Source organism: Aotus nancymaae, unplaced genomic scaffold (assembly GCF_030222135.1).
Source record: "Aotus nancymaae isolate 86718 unplaced genomic scaffold, 86718_ANA_hifiasm-v0.15.2.pri h1tg000065l, whole genome shotgun sequence".
NCBI classification, from domain to species: Eukaryota; Metazoa; Chordata; class Mammalia; order Primates; family Aotidae; genus Aotus; species Aotus nancymaae.
Genome location: NW_026988480.1, coordinates 6,491,655 through 6,509,979, shown reverse-complemented (window position 1 = coordinate 6,509,979; position 18,325 = coordinate 6,491,655). Strand labels below are relative to the sequence as shown.

General features: G+C 40.1%; 1 long non-coding RNA gene across 1 annotated transcript; it reads left to right on the top strand.

The window, feature by feature from the left end:
* The first annotated feature begins 444 nt into the window (after positions 1–444).
* On the top strand, positions 445–17,442 carry LOC135270738 (uncharacterized). The gene is made up of 3 exons (XR_010338873.1): positions 445–672; positions 3,551–3,644; positions 16,876–17,442. It is a non-coding gene; the product is annotated as an uncharacterized LOC135270738 (long non-coding RNA).
* Positions 17,443–18,325: the final 883 nt, after the last annotated feature.

Below are 18,325 nucleotides of genomic sequence, written 5' to 3'. Positions count from 1 at the left end.
GTACCACTAGCTTGTGATCAAAGGAATGTACTTCATTATGAGATTTCTTTACTAAAGCAAGATTTCATTAAATCTCTCTTTCCTAAATATCATTCTACATAAGAGAAATTTTTAAATGGTAAGGATTAAGACAATCACAGATAGCTTTGTTGTGAGCAATTTTGATTCTCATGTATCACATGAATTATACTTCTTTAAATAAATTACAGTTTATGGCTGTATGATTTATTCTCTAATTCTAACATAGTCTAGTTGTCATAAAGAAATACATAATCTTTTTTATGATTTTGAATCGATAAATACCAATTTGTGAAACATGAACATGTTTAAACTGCAGTGAATAAATGAGATGTGCTTTAATTTAACCCAATTCTTGGAATGTAATTGTGTTTTTGCCAGTATATTTTCTTGTATCTTTATTTGTATCTTTAGGGATCCAATTTAATTTAGGTAAGCAGGAAATGAAGCTACTCTAGATCTTTTAAAGTTTGAAAGGTTAAAATTTAATTGCATTTTGCTCTGCTATATTCTGCTCTTAGGGGTTCTTTTCTGGTTTTTGAACTGCTGTATTATTGAAGTTTATGCTTCAAGGTATGCCTTTGAACAATAAACAGAAAGAAAGAGAAACTCAACATGCTGAAACACCACATCCCAGAAGACTGGACACAAAAGGTCAAATCTTATGTTAATGTTGAAAATGTCATTGCATTTATAAGTCATGCAGGTATTTTACGCCTTTGGAGTCAAACATTTGTCTTAAGACCTTTGGGCTTAAGGTCACACAACTGAGACCCTTAAACAAACTACCTTCATTTGAAATCATTCTGAGTAGAGTACTTTATAAAACAGAAATAACAGTGATTATTCCAGTTCTAGTAATCTAGCATTTACTATGTAGTTTATCTTTACTCAGATATTTAAACAGATGATGTATTAAAGCTTTCATGCAAAATCAAGATAGTAAAAAGCAAATAGAAAGTATATTTTTAGAATAGGAAAGACTAGGTGGCTTAAGGTCATAGGTAGTTTTGTTTAATAAGCATTGAATTGAAAAATAGCTCAACATGGCACCTTACAAAACATCTTAGAAAATATACAGCCCCATACACACCTTGCAATCTCACCCATACGCACACTATTAGCGTTAATGAGAATGACATGAATATTAGCATAATCACAAATGTTTCTGTCCAAGTAGGAGTTACAGACACTTCAAATTTTCAAACTGGGTTGACTATGTTTCTCCTTTGGCTTTTGCTTTGGTCTGCTGCGTTATTTCAGCCCAGTGAATTTTTATGATTACTTATTACAGCTCAATTTCACACACGAATAATTCAAAGCCCTTTCGCACATATACACAGACATGCATACACACACATCATCCATATACAAACATACACATGCACACATGCACATGTATGCACACTCAAACACACATTTCTTCCTTCAACTAATACTTTTGATCTCATTCCATGCACATAGGTGGTGGGTACTGTAAACATGGGGTGGTGGACTAATCAATCGAAGAGCCACAACAACCTGCTTGTTGTCCTTGAGGAGCACTCAAGCAGGTGGAGATGGCAAGGCGATACCTACAAGCAAGGAATACTCTCTGACATAGGGTCAGAATGATTCACTCTCATGGGGAAAATGACATCCGAGGCTAAGAATATCAGAGAAAATGGAAAATATTTAATGAGCAATGGATGCTTGCTTATTATGTTGGAGATAGATGGCTAATATAATAGTTCTCGTAGACATCAAGAACCTAGTGTCTCATTTTCAGAATTTCTCTTACATTCCAGAATGGCTGCTAGATCTCTAGCTATCACACTATTCAAAGCTGAAATAAAAGAGAAATTGTACTAAGGTGATAATAGCACATCTATTTGAAGAGCTTTCCTGGCAACCTCACCTGCATACTTAGGCTTATATTATATCACCTAGAAGTATTCACATGGCCCTAACTAGCTACAGTAGTGTTTGGTCAATGTAGTCTTTATTCAGGCTTCTGACCACCCTAAAATAAAATGAAGGCTCTGATTATATGTGAGAAGAACTAAGCAGATACTGGATAGATAACCAACAGTCACTACTATAGAAACACAGAGAAGTTTTGTGGTCATTTTGCTTGGGAAAAGAATGCATTCAATTTTGGACATGTTGAATGAACCAGGTAATGTTAAATTATGTGGCCATTTTGGGTACTCTAGGCTCTAAGAGTGTTACTATTTTCAGGATTAAAGTTTATGCTGAGATCTGTGGAGCAGATATCATTTATGTTTATAAACATTACTGTCAAATTGAATGTGGTAGATAAAGAGAAGAAAATTTTATGAATATTTTCCATTTGGGCTAAATAAATAGTGTTGTCATTTTCTCACAGTGAGAATTCCTCTTGAGAACTTTAATGAATAAACTTCTCTTGCTGGAAAGGGTTGCAAATTACAGAAAGAAGTCAGAAGCATTTTTCTTAATTATTTGCTATTGCTTGCCATCACAAGAGACGTTTCACTGTCTTTCACTGTAAGTGAATCTGTCACATTTTTTATCTTAAGTTAGTGTTTTAAAGAAACACTCTTACATTAAAATGTTTTAAGGAAATATTGGGTCCACTGAGTTAAAGATACATCTTAAACCTAGCAAAACTCAATGGTTAAAAAACACATCTGGAAATTTCATGAGCATATTCCTCTTTCCAATACAAGGCAACATTCTGAACACCAAGTTTGCCTTCACATTTATATTCCATGGGTGTGGCTTGGTATTGATGTATGACAACTGTTGTTGGTGGGGGTCTGTTTGTTCTGGCGTTTTGTTCATGAAACTCTGGGGACTCTTTGTGGGGTGCCATGCAGGGTGAGGAGTCATTGCTTTACACTTTTACTCAGTGTCATATTGCAGCTTTTTCTACCTACACTTAACCAAGTAAAATCTTTGTTTGCCTCAGCATAAGTTTAAGCGAATTAGAGTAGTAAGCTAGTGCATGACAGCAAGTCCAAGGGGTAGTTCATAGGCTGGGAATCAGGAGACCTGGCTCTACTGCCAATCAGTGTGTGATCTCCAAGCCCCTTTGCTGATGTGCGCTTCCATTTTCCTCACGTTTGCAATCATGGCAAGATCTTTAAGAAGGCTAATGAAATCAGCAAATTTCCACAGAGAGCACACAAATATACAATTTTAGAAAAGAAATATACAATTTTAGAAAATCAGCAAATTTCCACAGAGAGCACACAAATATACAATTTTAGAAAAAAAAAAGTGAAGAGAGTAATAAGAAAATAATATGAAAAACTTAATGCAAAATATTTGAAAACAGATAAATAATATTTTAAACAAATAATTAGGAATCAGGATTGTCTCAGGAAAACAATAGCCACTCCAGAAATTAAATCAACCATGAAATGTCATCACAGGTATATCCCTACCAGTGTCCCACCACAATACAGCAGACCCAGATGGTTTTACAAATGTGTCATTCTAAAGGAGATAAGCTCCCTACTACACAGCCTATTATTTCAGAAAATAAACAAATTCTATCTCATTTCAGATGCCAGTATAACATTGACAAACAAATTTGTCCAGGAATGAAAGAAAGAAAAATATGGAGAAATTCATGTATGAACATGGACACAGAAATAATGGTAAATAGAATCAGTAGTATATGTCTCATAATGAAATGTGATTTATCTAGAAAATGAAGTTGTGATATAAACTCAAACTATTAATGTAATTTATTGCATTCAAAGGTAAGAAAATAGTCTCAAATACAGGAAAAATATTTCATAAAATCAATAATCTGTATTATAAAGTTACGATTACAAGTATGTTTTCACAATCTGATATGATACAGCTAGTAATATTTATGAAATTTTAAAACCTAAATTGTGTTACACTGTCTGAATATAGCATGCCCTTCTCTGGAAACTTTATTTTTTATTTCTCTTCTGTCATGTATATGTGTTCTCTCTCTTAGAGGTAGGCTCTTTCTAGCAACACTTAAGATGCTTTAGTCTCTCCCATTGTATAAAACACTGTATCAATGCCACATCAGTGTCCACTCAGTAATCCATCCCTCCAGTGTCTGCTCCATCTTCACCTCCCACCGCCTCCTCTGGCTATTCCTCTCTGGGTGCTGCTCTCTCTATGCCACCAAAACAGTCCCAGCTAAGATCCCCGAGGCTCTCCATTTTTCTATGTCCCAAGAGATGATTCAAAATTCACACCTACTCACCTCTCTATTAAAATACTTTTAATTCCTTGGATCCCATGACACTACTCTTTCCTTGTTTTCTTTCCCTCTCCTTAGTTTCATTTTAGGCAAATGCTCCTTCACATGGCAAATGAACTGGGGGCCTTTGAAAGCCTAGTCCTTGGCCTTCTGATTTTCTCTCTATCTTTTATCTCTTCCTCACCAATTATCACCCATAAGTTGCTGACTCACAGATTGGTTTATCCGTAGCAGCCCTCTCTACTGAGCTCTAAACATGCAACAAGGCCCACTTGGCATCTCCACTAAACTCTCATGGATTCATCCTTCTCACCAAGAGAACAGATGAATGTGCCTTCTCTCCAAGCCAACCAATTCATCTCCTTTATGTTCAACATGCCAGGGAATATTACTAAGAACCTTCAAGTTTCATGAACTATCCTCTGAGAGTTGTCCTTAACATCTACTGCTCCCTAATGTTCCAGAATCAGTCCTTTATTAGTCCTGGCGATTTTCCTTAACAACTCTTGCTGATTATGTTTTCACTTCTTCTTTCACTATCTTAATGAAAGCCTGTATTATTTCTCACTTGGATAATAGTTTTACACTGGTATCTTAACTGGTTTCCCTTGATCTAATTTTGCCTGTCTATCATCTGCCTTTTATGTTTCTGATGGGGTGATTTTTTTTTTTTTTTTTTGAAATGTAAAGCCAAGAATGTTATTCTTTTGATTAAAACTCCATGCCTTCCCAGTGCTCTCAGGATAAAGAAAACACTTTTAATAATGCTTGGAACATCTTGACTGGTTTTCTTCCACATACCTCCTGCTTCAGCTGCTAGAGCTGCATTAGCCTTGTGTTCTTCCAGTGTGTCCTAATCCCCTTTTATTACAGAGAATGTGTGTGTGTGATATCCTCTGCTGTGTTCTTCCTCCTTGCTCTCTTATTTACCAAGCTAACTTCTCCTCCCATTTCATATCCCAGCACAAGTGTCACTCCTCATGGGAGCTTTTCTGAACACTGCCCAGGGTCCCTGCCTCTGCTAATCCCTCTCATTTCACCCAGTACATCTCCTTCATAGCAAGTACCATGATTCTAATTTTACTTGTGTACAATTATTTGAAAAATGTTTATATCTCTGTACTAAATTGCAGATTCCATAAGGGCAATGACAATGGGGCAGAGGTTGGGAGGTGTTTGCCTTTCTCCATTTTATTCTCAGGGCCTGGCACTGAATAGATGATCAATAAATATCTGTTGAAATGATCAGTGGATGTATTAATTCGTTCCCACACTGCTATAAAGAAATTACCTGAGACTGAGTAAATTATAAACAAAAGAAGTTTAATTAATTCACGGTTCTACATGTCTGGGGAAGCCTCAGGAAACGTACAATCAGGGCAAAAGGAGAAGGGGAAGCATGCACTCTCTTCAGAAGGCAGCAGGAAAGGAAGAGAGAGCATAGGGGAAACTTATAAAACTATCAGATCTCCTGAGAAGTCACTATCACTAGAACAGCGTGAGGGAAAACATCCTCATGATTCAATCACCTCCTAGCAGGTCCCTCCCTAGATACATGGGGATTATATAATTTACAAATTCCAGATAAGATTTGGGTGGAGACAGAGCCAAACCATATCAGTGAATGAGTGACTGGCCATCAGTTAGACTGCAGACTTCCTTAGGCCTCCAGGGTCATGTTGAGCGTGGAGGCAAAGCTGGCAGCATGAAGTGCCTTGGGAGCACTGGGAAAGTCAAGGAAAGGTCGACAGAGAAAGTGGCATTGGAGCTGATAGAAGAGCTGATGATACAAATAGCCACATTCAGAACGGGGAGTGGGAGTAGTTCTGGGAAGGCACAGACACATGAAAGAACTTAAAGTGTTTGAGAACCTGCAGATAATTCACTCTGGTTGAAGCTTAGCATGCCTGTGAAGAAATATCAAAGAAGGCAGATGAAGGTCTGGTTCTGGGCTCACCCTTTAGACCTGCAGGAGCAGACAGGAAGGTTTGCAGCAGACGCATACCCTGATTACATCTGTAATTTAGGAAGAGAGCCTGTCAACCTGTCTCCCTCTCATTGTTCATCTGTGTGTGTTTTATAGAGTAGCCTCTGATTGGACTCCTACACAGCTCTCCATGCTGCTCCAGATTGGTTTTCCAGAATGAAACTTGGTCATAAAAGGCCTCTTCTCACAGGTGCTTTGCTGACCTCCAGGCCGTCTCCCCTTCCTCCTTTCAATGGAGAGTCTGTCTCTGCTCCCCCACCCTGCACCACCTCCAGCTAGAACACCAGGTCTGCTCTTGTGCAACTGTGTCTGTGGGACAAGCTCTTTTCTCTGCTTGCCGAGGCTCATCTGTTGCCTTCTAGAGAATGCTTTTCGGGACACTTTACTATTCCCTCTCTTATTCTTCCTTGAACCCTTTCCCAGCTCAGAGAGTTAATTATGACCTCTTTTGAGTATCTCCATTTTTATATATGCCTTTGTTGTCAAAAACTGCATTTTTTCATATTAATTTCCTTGTATATGGTGGAATTTTTCAAAAATAACTTCAGAATCAGATGCATCATTATATTCCTAGAGCCTCATAGTAGATCCAGTTCTTATAAATGTTTGCTGAAGGAGAAGAAGAACAATGTGGAGGATGGAGGCAGGAACTACATTAACCTTAAAAAGTGCATACTTACTATTAATCATTGTTATCTGAAACTAAACAATAATAAGGGAATAATTTAGTTTATGTAAGAGACTCCTCAATTTCCTGTTAGGCTATGTCAGTTCTCGAGATGGTCCATTACCCAACCCTTTCAGCGAATGCTCATAGACACAGAGAGTGTGCATTGCTCCACGACCCTGGGATATGGGAAAGTTCCCTGATTATAAATGTGTCTGTGTGAATCCCATGGTCATGTGCAATACTGAAGTCCTTGTCTTCCAGAGTTATCAAGGCCTCCCTAATTATTCTTGTATTTTCCTTGAAAACCCTACAGTCACTCACTGTTTTCTAAGAAAATATTTGTGCATTTTTAGATGCATGAAAAGTGTATCCATTTTTCCTTCAGTTTCTGCAAAGTGAAAAATGTGGTTATTCCCCATCTAACTGTAATGCCCATAAGGAGAAGAAAATGCCCAGACTTCATGTCCCAGCATTATTTAATAGGGTGATTAAGACACACTCACCATACATCAACTTAATTTCATTTCCTTCAAGCAAGTTGGTAACAAAATCTTAATAGACACTTGGCACTTTTAGGGAAGGAAATATTTTGTTCATCAGATAAAAGCAGAAAACATGATTACTACTGATATAATACTGATAATATCTCCTGTGCTTGATTGCAAAAAGAAAAAGGATACTAATCTATTTTAAAGACAATTTTCACAAAGATACCTGTCATCACAAAACGAGGACTGGGCACTATGCTAGTTTGGGCAAAATTTCTTTCCAGGGCTTAGAGTGTAGTTACTGATGCTTGTGAGATACTCCCTGTCTCTAGGCAGGAAATTAGCATAGGGGAGGACAGAGAGAAATAAGCATGGCCTGGCAGCCAGAGGAAGCTGAGCAATGTGTAATAGCAACCCCGTTAAGAATATCTCTCCACCCTGAGATTGTTATTGAACTGGACTGGGGTCTGCTCACCCAGTGCAGCTAAACCAAACACTGAGATTGGGAAAGGTGTGAGAGAAAGTGAGGCATTTATTGCAGGGCACCTAACAAACAAAATTGGGCAGCTTATGCGTGAGAACTGAGCTTCAAGGTGCCTTACAAGTAAGGGTTTTTAAAGGTGGGGAGACAGAGGTTACAGGAAAGTCATACATCAATACATGGAGGCTCTACATTGGTTTGACACTGAAAGGCAGGGAAGCTCAAAGCAGGGTACCACAGGACGTAGGTGGATTCAGAGATTTTCTGATTTGCTGTTGGTTAAGGAGGTGAAGCTTGTCTAAGAATTTGGGATCAGCAAAAAAGAATGTTAGCTCTGGCCCATGGACATGGCCTCCTCCAGGACCCTTAGCAAGAAATTTAGAAGAAAGAACAACCATCAGAGCTCAGCTCTTGGTTTCCCCCTTATCTGAGGTCTGTGTGTCAGAGAACCCATGTGGTGGAGATCCATGTTTCTGATTAAAAAAAAAAAAACCTCAGGGATGCATGTTAAGATGCCATCTTTAGTTTCTATGGGGAGCCAAGCATTCCTGTGACTCTAACTTCCATGGCTATTGTTTTAGGCTACTATTCCATTCTTGCTTACCAAGTCGCTCATGTACTTCTTAATGCTACCTAGGTGCCTGGAATTTCTCTTGAAGGCACTCAAGATTTTCCTGTTTGGCCCCTAGCAGGGGTCTTGACTCCATCTCAAAATTTCCTCCTGGCCACTGGGTTGAGTTCGGAGTGGAGGGGACATGAGTTTGGATCCTGAAGAGAAACTTCAATAGCATGGGATTTATGACAATAGAATAGGGAGGCAGAAACTTGGAACCTGGCAGCCCATCATAGGACTAACTTTGCTTCTGAATCTTTCTTCTTAAATCTCAACTCTTATTTTTGCTTCACTCTACCATTACCCTCTGGATTTTGTAAATTCCTCTTTATTTATTTATTTATTCATTTATTTAGAGATGAAGTCTTACTCTGTCATCCAGGTTGGAGCACAGTGGCGTGGTCTCACTGCAACCTCCACCTCCTAGGTTCAGGAGATTCTCTTGCCTCAGCCTCCTGAGTAGCTGGGACTAAAGGCTCCTGCTATCATGCCCAGCTAATTTTTGTATTTTTAGTAGAGACAGGGTTTCACTATGTTAGCCAGGGTGGTCTCAAACTTCTGACCTCAGATGATCCTCCCATCCTCCCACTTTGGCCTCTCAAAGTGCTGGGATTATAGGCATGAGCCACCATGCCTGGCCTAGATTCCTCTTATAATTTTTATAATTTACTCCTTTATCTTCCTTCTAGTTTTAGGACTCATATTGTAAATCAAGAGGGCAATAAACATTATCTTTGGTACTTTCATTACTCTTACATAAATAGCAACTACTCCTTTTGTTCCTGTGTTATTCTGCCCTCTTCTGACCGAAACACAGTGACCTAAAATAATAAGCTAATTCTTAGTTTGGTATGTGCAGCCTTACTTTGTCCAACGACAGCCAGAAGCTGACTTCTATTTGGTCTTCCAAGTTGTTCTTGGTAATTGGGAAAGTCTTTGATGAGAACAAAATGCTTTTACCCATCAGTAATAGCTGCTCAGGTCTGAATGGGTGTGTGTGCCTGACTCAAAATTTGTGTATTGAAGTCCTAACCCACAAGGTAATAATTTTAGAAGTTGGGGGTGGTTAGATTATGAAGGAAAAGCCCTCATGAATGGAGTTAGAGCCCTTGAAAAAAAAAAAGGCCCCAGAGAGAACCCTCAGCCTTTCCACCACATGAAGACACAGAGGGAAGGCACTGCCTATGGGGAAGCAGGCCCTCACCAGACACTGAACCTGTTGGTGCTTTGGTCTTGGACTTCCCAGCCTCCAAAACTGTGAGGAAATAAATATCTGTTGTTTGTAAGCCACCTAGTTTACGGGTATTTTCTTATAGCAGCCTAAATTGCCTAAGACAGTATCCATGCAAACTAATTTACACAACACACACACACAAATTCCAAATATTTTGTTCAGAAGTGGAATGGTCTATGTAATAAAAAAATTAGATTTTGAGGTTAGACTGGATCTTATATTTTGGCCCTAGAGTTGCCGTAACAAAGTATCTGGGTGGCTTAGAACAACAGAAACTAATTCTCCCACAGCTGAGGGTAGAAGTCCAAAATCAAGGTGTTAGCAGGACCATGTTCCCTCCAAGACTCTAGGTGGACTCTTTTCCTGCCTCTTCTAGCTTCTGATGGTGACCATTATTGTTTTGCATTCCTTGACCAGAAGACACATCCTTTGAGTCTTGGCCTCTGCTGTCAGGTGGTGCTCTCCCTGTGTACATCTGTCTTCATGTCATGTTCTCCTTTTCTTAAGAAGATACAAGCAATACTGGATGCTGGTCCGCTCTGATGGCCTTTTCTTAATTAACTCTGCAAAGACATTACAAATAAGATCACATCCACTTCAACATCTATCTTTTTGGGGAACACACTTCAATCCACTTAAGCAGGTTGAATTTCAATTTTATTAAGCTGGGGATAATAATGCTGACTTCCTAATGTTTCTGTGAATTGAAATGGGACAGCAAATGTAAATGACTACCATGGTGACTGACTGATATTAGCATTCTGTTTATCCCCTCACCTCCAAGAAAGGTGTATTCATGCCTTTTTCAGTCACTCGCTTTTCTCTACCTTCTTTGCTGCTACATGAGGCATAGATGACATTTCAATAGCCTATATCTCAGATTTGTTTTGTGGCCAAACTGCTTTTTAGTTCTAGATCTCTTTTTCTAAATATCCACTTGGAATCTCCCTTTGAATGACCTTAAGGCCGTTAAGCTCATTATCCAAAATCTAACCAATGCGCTTTCTTGCCAAACCTTAATCCCCTTCAAAAATAACTATCACACTCTTAGGACTCATATTGTAATTCAACAGTGCAATAAACATTGTCCCTGATACTTTCATTACTCTTCTCACATCCAGTCCACTATGAAGTCCTGTCAAGTTTGCCTCCTTTTAGATGGAGTCAGGGGCCAGCAGCCAAGGAATGCTGGTGCCTTTAGAAGCTGGAAGGGACAAGAAAACCCATTCTCATCTGGAGCCTCCAGAAGGAGTACATCAGGCCAATATCTTGATTTAAGCCCAGAGAGATCCATTTCCAACTTCTGGCTTCCAGAACTATAGGATCATAAATGTCTGTGGCTTTAATTCACCATGTCTGTGGTAATTTCTTACAGCAGCAACAGGAAAATAATATGCTACTGTTTGCCTCTTCCTTGACACAGACATTCTTGACACAGACAAAATAATGCCATCTTTGAGAATCAGATCTTATCATGTCAACTCCCATAGTTGCTCCAGTGATTTTCAATTCTTCTTGAAATCAAAATTTGATAATCTTCCTGATGCATTCTTACATCCCTGGTCCACACTTGTCTGAGCCTACTGTAACATCAAGCCCTCCGTAACATCAAGCCCTCCTTGGTCTTCGCATTCTCTGCACTGAGGTCTCCCAATTCCTGGATCTCACTGGCTCCTTCCTGCTACAAGAATTTGCTCATGTTGTTCCCTGTCCTCAAAACAGCTATGCAGCCCTGTCATCACTTATGATGTATTATAATGTAAGTATTAGAAGATTATCACTTCTTATAATACTCTCTTAGTATCATGCATCTTCTCTTTTTAACCCTTGTCATCATTACCATTGATATTTTACAGTTCTTAGCCTTTAATTTGTGTCCCTTTTTCTACCTGACTTTATGTTTACTCCTCCATAAAGTCAGGGACATCTCCTTCTTCTTCTTTCTTTACATCATTGTGTCTCCACCCTCCAGCTCAGTGCACATGTCATTGTGAGTGCTGAAACGAGTTTAGGCAAGGAATGCCCAGAAGAACCCCAGCAATATCCAGGCTGGAGGATGTTTGTATTGCTGCCTGGACTGTTAATAGCATCTGTAGCTTTGTAATGTATCTAGTTGACTAACTACATTGACAGTGTTTCTACCCATATGAAAGAAATAAATGAACTTGCATCATCATTTCATAAGTTCAGGAAGGGTGTTATGGAGTTATCATCATTTGCTTGTCAGGATATTTTGAGGCACTGAAGTCATTGACAATTCAGTGTAGGAAGTGATAGTGTTGCATTTAAAAAAAATCTGTAACAGTATACAGCCAATGTGTTCTAAATCTTTATGTCTCAGAACAGTAAGTTAATATAGGTAAATAAAGCTAAAAAAAGAGAATAAGATTAATTTCTAATCTGATATATGAATAGGAGCATAAGGTAATGTTTAATTCTCTACTGCATTCAGTTATAAGCCAAATGGAATATCAACAATCTGGAAAAGATTAAATAAAAGGTTTAAAGCACATTTTTCAGTTCAAAAATAGGCATTATTTTCAATGCTCATGGCACTTACAATTCCTTAGAAATATTGTGTCCCTTTTTATGTTACAAGTGTGTGGGAGATGGCTGTTTCACACAAGAATGAACCTGGTTCAGGCCCTGTTGTGAAGTGTTTCTCATTCAGAGAACCCAAATCCACAAAAGCCCACTAATCCTAATCACCCAGCTAATCCCTCTGAGAAGAGGATGGAGACAGGGTGGAAGGTGAAGGTGCCACTCAGGGGAGCAGTTACACTTTCTGTGTTCCCAGAAACGTGGCCTCCTCCAGGAGGAAGGATTTACTGGAATTCTGGTTGTGGAGGGGAAGCTGGGTGGGATAGGGTGGGGCAAAGCAATGGGTGCTCAATCCAAACACTTGTAGGATCTACTCCAAAATCTTCAAATTAGTGAGGACCAAAGAGAGACGCTGTCATAATTGACATGGAGTCATCTGAGAGGAGGGCCTGTTCAGGGCAGCAGGACAGAGGGAGGGGCAGGGGCTTGGATTGTGTTGGAGGGAGGAGAGGGTTTGCTGCTTTGTGAGTTTGACCTTATGCAGAGGACAATGGCTGCATCCACATGTTCAGGCATACTATAGTCCCACCAGTACCTGCAGGGGTTCTTTTAATTCAGTATGTTGTGATGGTAACAAAAGGGTTAGTTTGGAAGGGCCTGCTCAGAGGGATGAAGGATGTTGTCTAGGTGGCTGCTCTACTTACTGGAGCACAGGTTGAGACAGGCGTGGTGAGAGTTGGAGCTGGACAGGCTGGTAAGGCATGGTTGTGAAGGGCCTCCAGGGCCATGTTTCGGATTTGAGACTTCACTCCAACAATGAACTCTATGGGACCTTGCTCCAGGAGGTTTTTTTCCTATGGTTCCTGAGCAAATGCACTGTATATGACCTCTCCCAACACATTCTAGCTTACACCCTGTTGTCAATAGGAAACTGCTGAGGAAGGTTAACAATGGAGTAAAAATGTCCTATTTTGGACAGACAACCCTGGTGTCCCACCAGTGTCCAGTTGGAAATAAAAAGAAGCTAAAAGCTCCAGCATCTTCCAGGTGACTTTGGCCATCATCTGAATAACAATACTGGAGGGCCTTAGCCAGCATGGGTGAGTTGGGAGATACTTAGAAAGCAAAATTGGCAGAAGTTCAGCAGGGAAATGAATATGTACATGCAGCAGAGAGATCTGGACTGGGAGAAGACATCTGGCAAATATAGAGAGCTGTCACATCAAAACTGTGGAGAGATTGACGTTCATTAAGGACAAAGTGTGGAGAAAGAAGCAAACACACAAATGCTAAGGAGACTAACATGCCAAAGAACAAAGGGAGATGAGCCCTTGTTGAAAAGTGAGAACCAAGCAGAGGTTGAGGAAAGTCAGAGAAGGATAAACAATCAGGAGTAATGGGAGGAAAGCATTTCACCAAGGGAGATGGCAAAATGCTGCTGTGAGCAGCCTGCTAGAGCAAGCCTCTCTTCCGGACTACAGTTATCCTTACAACTTCTCCTTTCCAAGCCCCTGGCTGAGAGTTTTGGTTACTGCTGTGGATTTCTTCTGTCAGATACGCTGCCTCCTGACTGGTATCACCTCGGTCCTTATCAACAGGATTGGCAATGTATTATTCCTCTCACCTCTTGCTTTGGGTGCACCTCTCTATTCGACTTCCTAGACATGGCCAGAATCCTTTCTTCTCCCCACCCCCTCACTTTGCAATCAATAAGATGGATAAGGCCCTTTATTCTGAGAACATCTATCATTTGTTCAATGAGCCCTGTCTGAGTCATTTACTCTTTGTGTCTAAAAAATACGTTGAGAAGGAGGGAAATGCAGCCACTACCGCTCAGAGGTGACTTCACTACCACCCAATGGACTGCTCAGGAATAGACTGGCAGGTACCAGAGGCACTGGCCCTACACTTTGCCCTGGAAGGTTGAAGCCAGATACCAGAAACTCCCAGGCTCATGTGCAGCAGCAAGTGAATTTAGTTAATTAATTAATTAATTTATTTTGAGATAGTCTTGCTCTGTTGTCCAGGCTGGAGTGCAGTGGCACCATCTCAGCTCACTGCAATGTCCATCTCCCAGGTTAAAGCAATTCTCTGCCTCCGCCTGCTAGGGCTTTCACTTGCAGCAGCAAAGTGAACATCAGTATCCTGTGACAGGCTTTTGAGGAAGTTTGCATGGGTCACTTTACATTGTTTCCTAGCAATAGATTGATGATGGTCAAACTTTCTGTGTATCTAGACTACACCATCTTGGGTGGGATGTGGGTCTCCTGGCAGTGGCATACAGAGGAGTTGTCCCACTTCTCCAAGAAATGGAGTCACTGAGACCATTTGACATCTGGAGTGAAACAAAGGAACTTTGCAGGCCTTGTTCAAGAGAAGGATGAGGAAGCCTGTATGTCCAACCATTTTACCCTCTCTGGACCACTTCTTTGCATTTGTGCTGCATTTTCTGATCCAGCAATGTTCTCTTTCAAGATGGGATGGGAATAGAGACCCATGCTCCTTGCTGCCAGCACCTGACCCAGCTGGCACATGTAGAGCAAGGCTAGTCCCAAGTAGGAAAGCTGGTTCCATATTGTGGTGAGACTAGGGGAGTGGCAGAGAGTTCTTTAGCCTCACATGCTACCCTAGCTAAGCTCTGGAATGCACCTCGCTTTTAAGCAATGCAAAAGATAGAAGACGTTTCTCTAAAAATGGGAGGCTATCTCCTCTGGCCAGCTTCAAATGGCTATCCCTTATGATGGTTACATCTAGGTAAGGTATGGAGAAGAAAATACAGTCTCAGAGTTTAAAGTGAGGCTTCATTTTTGGTATTAATTTCAGGACACTCAGTAGGAAGAGGAAAGTGAAACTTGTGGTCCTAGATTTCAAATTTCCAAGTAACTGTCAGGGTTTGTAAAATTTCTGGGATTTTTATTCTGACTGCAACCTAATACATTAACCTGTTACTGCTTCATAATGCTGGCAGAAGACATGGTAGTCCTGTATCAGAAACAAAGGACTTTATCACTCATGGTGAAGCAAGCAGCATGAGCTTCACTTTGGTTTACATTGGTTTCTATTTCTCCCCAAGTTTCATGGGCCGACACAGGTGGGTCTACATGATGCCTGTCTATGAAGTTGATTGGGTGACAGCAATGGGACCTGGAGCCTGGAGAACTTATTGCATTTGCATGGAGCAACAAGCAAGCCTGATCTGTGTCTGAGGGAATAGGAGTAGATGGCATGGGAGTAGATGGCACTGTTTCATCATCCTTCATTGATGCTGGACAAATAAAATCCTGAGAAAGGGTCCTGGATTCTTGGTACACCAAGCAAAAACAGGCAGGAATGCTAAGGCACCATAGAGTGTTGCCTTTCTGACAATGACTTTCTGAAAAGGATGCTGTTACCATGCTTTTTAAAGAGATCATGCTATTTGTTCAATTAAATATTTAGTATCTATAACAATGTTATAGCATGTGCTGGGGTAGTAAATCATGAAAGACCTATTTTTATTTCAGATGTATAACATATTTGTGTATGTGACATGAAATTATTTGGATTATATGGAGATAATTTTCTCTGCAAGGGTTCTAATGCCTATGCAAAATCCAGAATGTGGCATCTTGAGGATTTCCATTGGCCCTTTATCTGACATGTTATTCTCCAATATACTGCACTTGTAACATTTGTTCTTAATGCACAAATGGATTAATCTCCCTGCTTCCACTCTTCAGTTGCTCATGAAGTCTAGCTATAGTTACCTACATCTACTCTCTTTCCTTGGACACAGCAACACCTGGATGATGAAAGATCTTTTCACAAAGATGGTGTCCCTCTTCTGTGATTCTCTACAATAATCAATAGCACAGATATTTTCTAGGTCTGTGCATAAGTGGATATACCTGCCTCTGTATGTATAGGATCTATAGGATACAACCAGATAGAATATATAAGAATCTGATTCTTAGCGGGATAGCTCTATTGTTACTGCTCCTACAAATGAACTCACTGGATCATTCTTTCACCATTGTGGAATTTACTGACAACAGTTTGTCACCCTTCTTGAGGTAAAACACAATGTTCCCTTGCAACTGTGGCTTCACTCTCACTGACTCCCTTAGTGGACTGCTGACTGTGTCCACCATCCTCACTTCTGGCAGTAGCAGGAGGAGTTGTAGATTTTTCAAGAGGATCTGTGATATATTTTTGGCCATGCCAATAGGCTGAGCAAGTTTTGATGACCAAGGCTTGGTTCCAGTGAAGGCTAGGGGAGCCCTATTAGTTATGCTATGATAATAATGAAGGACCAATGAAAAAAGAATCATGGAAATGTACCTTGTCACCAAAGAAGTGCTCCAAAATGCTCTGGAATGTTCCAGAATGACCTTCCAGCAGGTGAACCCAGGAGGTCTCCAAGTGGGACTCTTGGATTCTGTGGTCCTTACACTGGCAGGTCGGTCATGCAGCACTGGGCTAAAGTACAGTAAAGCAAACCATGCACGGGACAAGAGGTGATGTCAAGTGACCATCTCACACCTCTCCTCTCCTCCTTACTCCTTCCACTTGCAATATTCTTCACTTGCTTACTGGCACACCCCAGGTTTCCAGATCCCTGATTCCTTTCTCACTTCATTTTCCCTCTTAGGTTTATCCATTCTCTGGATTCCTTATGGGATTGTTTGCTAAGTGGCTGTCAACTCTGTCTTCAACCTTCTCTGCTCACCTAGTTCTTCTATATCTAGGTATGTAACCGTGGTGGGTGGGGAAGTGCTTTTGTTGATTAGAGAAGAAGAGATGCTCTCCTCTGGGATTCAGGAAGTAGGAGAAATTGCTTCCAGGTAGAGGTCAGGGAAACACTTGTGGAGGAGAAACCAGCTGCCTAGAATCTTGGAGACAGTTTGCATATCTAACTAGGAAGACATCAGGAGGGGCTGGACAACAACAGAAAGGCCCAGAGACAGTGCACCGAGGGCATCATGAGCAAGGGTAAGAAGCTCAGTTTAAATGAAACAGGACACACTTAGGTGCTACTGAGTACTGAATTATCAGATGTTGCTTTTCTAGTAATTATGCATGTAATTTTCCCTCTCTCTTTTTCACTTTGCAAATGTTTTTTTTTTCTTTTCAAAACTGCAATGTGGGTTGCCACTCTGAAAGCTCAGTGTTATCTGGAGAAATATATGCATTTTATAGTCCCCATTCCTGACTCTTCCTTAACAATCTCATCTTTGTGCTTTCTTCAGCAAATTTATCTGAACAGCAGCACATTATTTTTTGTTTATCTTGGATCATTTAAAAATTTTCTCAAAGGGATTTCTTCAAAATGCAGTAGTTTCTTTATCTTGCCATTTGCCTGTATTCTTGGAATCATCCCAGCATTAATGATTCTGTGATTGCTGGACCATAGAAACTCGCCCCTTGTATATTTGTTTTCATCATTCTTTGTTTATTAGGAGAAAATCCAGTAAATAAATCAAGAAATCAAAGCATTCTCTGGAGTTTTACTGTGGCTCAGCATTCCTTAAAAAATATGTCCTGCTGTTCACTTATTCCAGAGTGTACTTGATGATTCTCTGGGAATTTACTGTCCATCACATGTTAGAACATTGCACCATTCAAAAATTCATCCCTTAGGGACATAAATTCATCTGGGAGAGTTTCTTTAGCTGTTTTTCTCATTAGTCTTCAACTTCCCAGAAACTGCCTTAGAGAAAGCTTTAAATGCTCACTATCTAAACTACAAGTATACAGCAGTGGTCTTTCCATTTTGTCAGAAACTTCCGATGGCTGCTGACAGAATTGGATCTGCAATAAGAAGAGTGAAAGAGATGGATCAGAAAACATTAGAATGCAGAATTTAAAGGATATATTTGAACATACTGTCTGAATAAAAAGGAATTAAGCCATAAAGTTGAAAACGTTTATGTTGTATAGCAGCCCTTCTTTCCAAGCACAGACTTGGTCATGCCATTAATTTTTCCATTGAAATTTCTTGAATTAAATACTTAACAAATATAAATTGAGTGACTACAGTGTGCTGAGTACTTAAGACACAAACAATGCAGGCAGAGTCTCCAGCTTCAAGCATATTACAG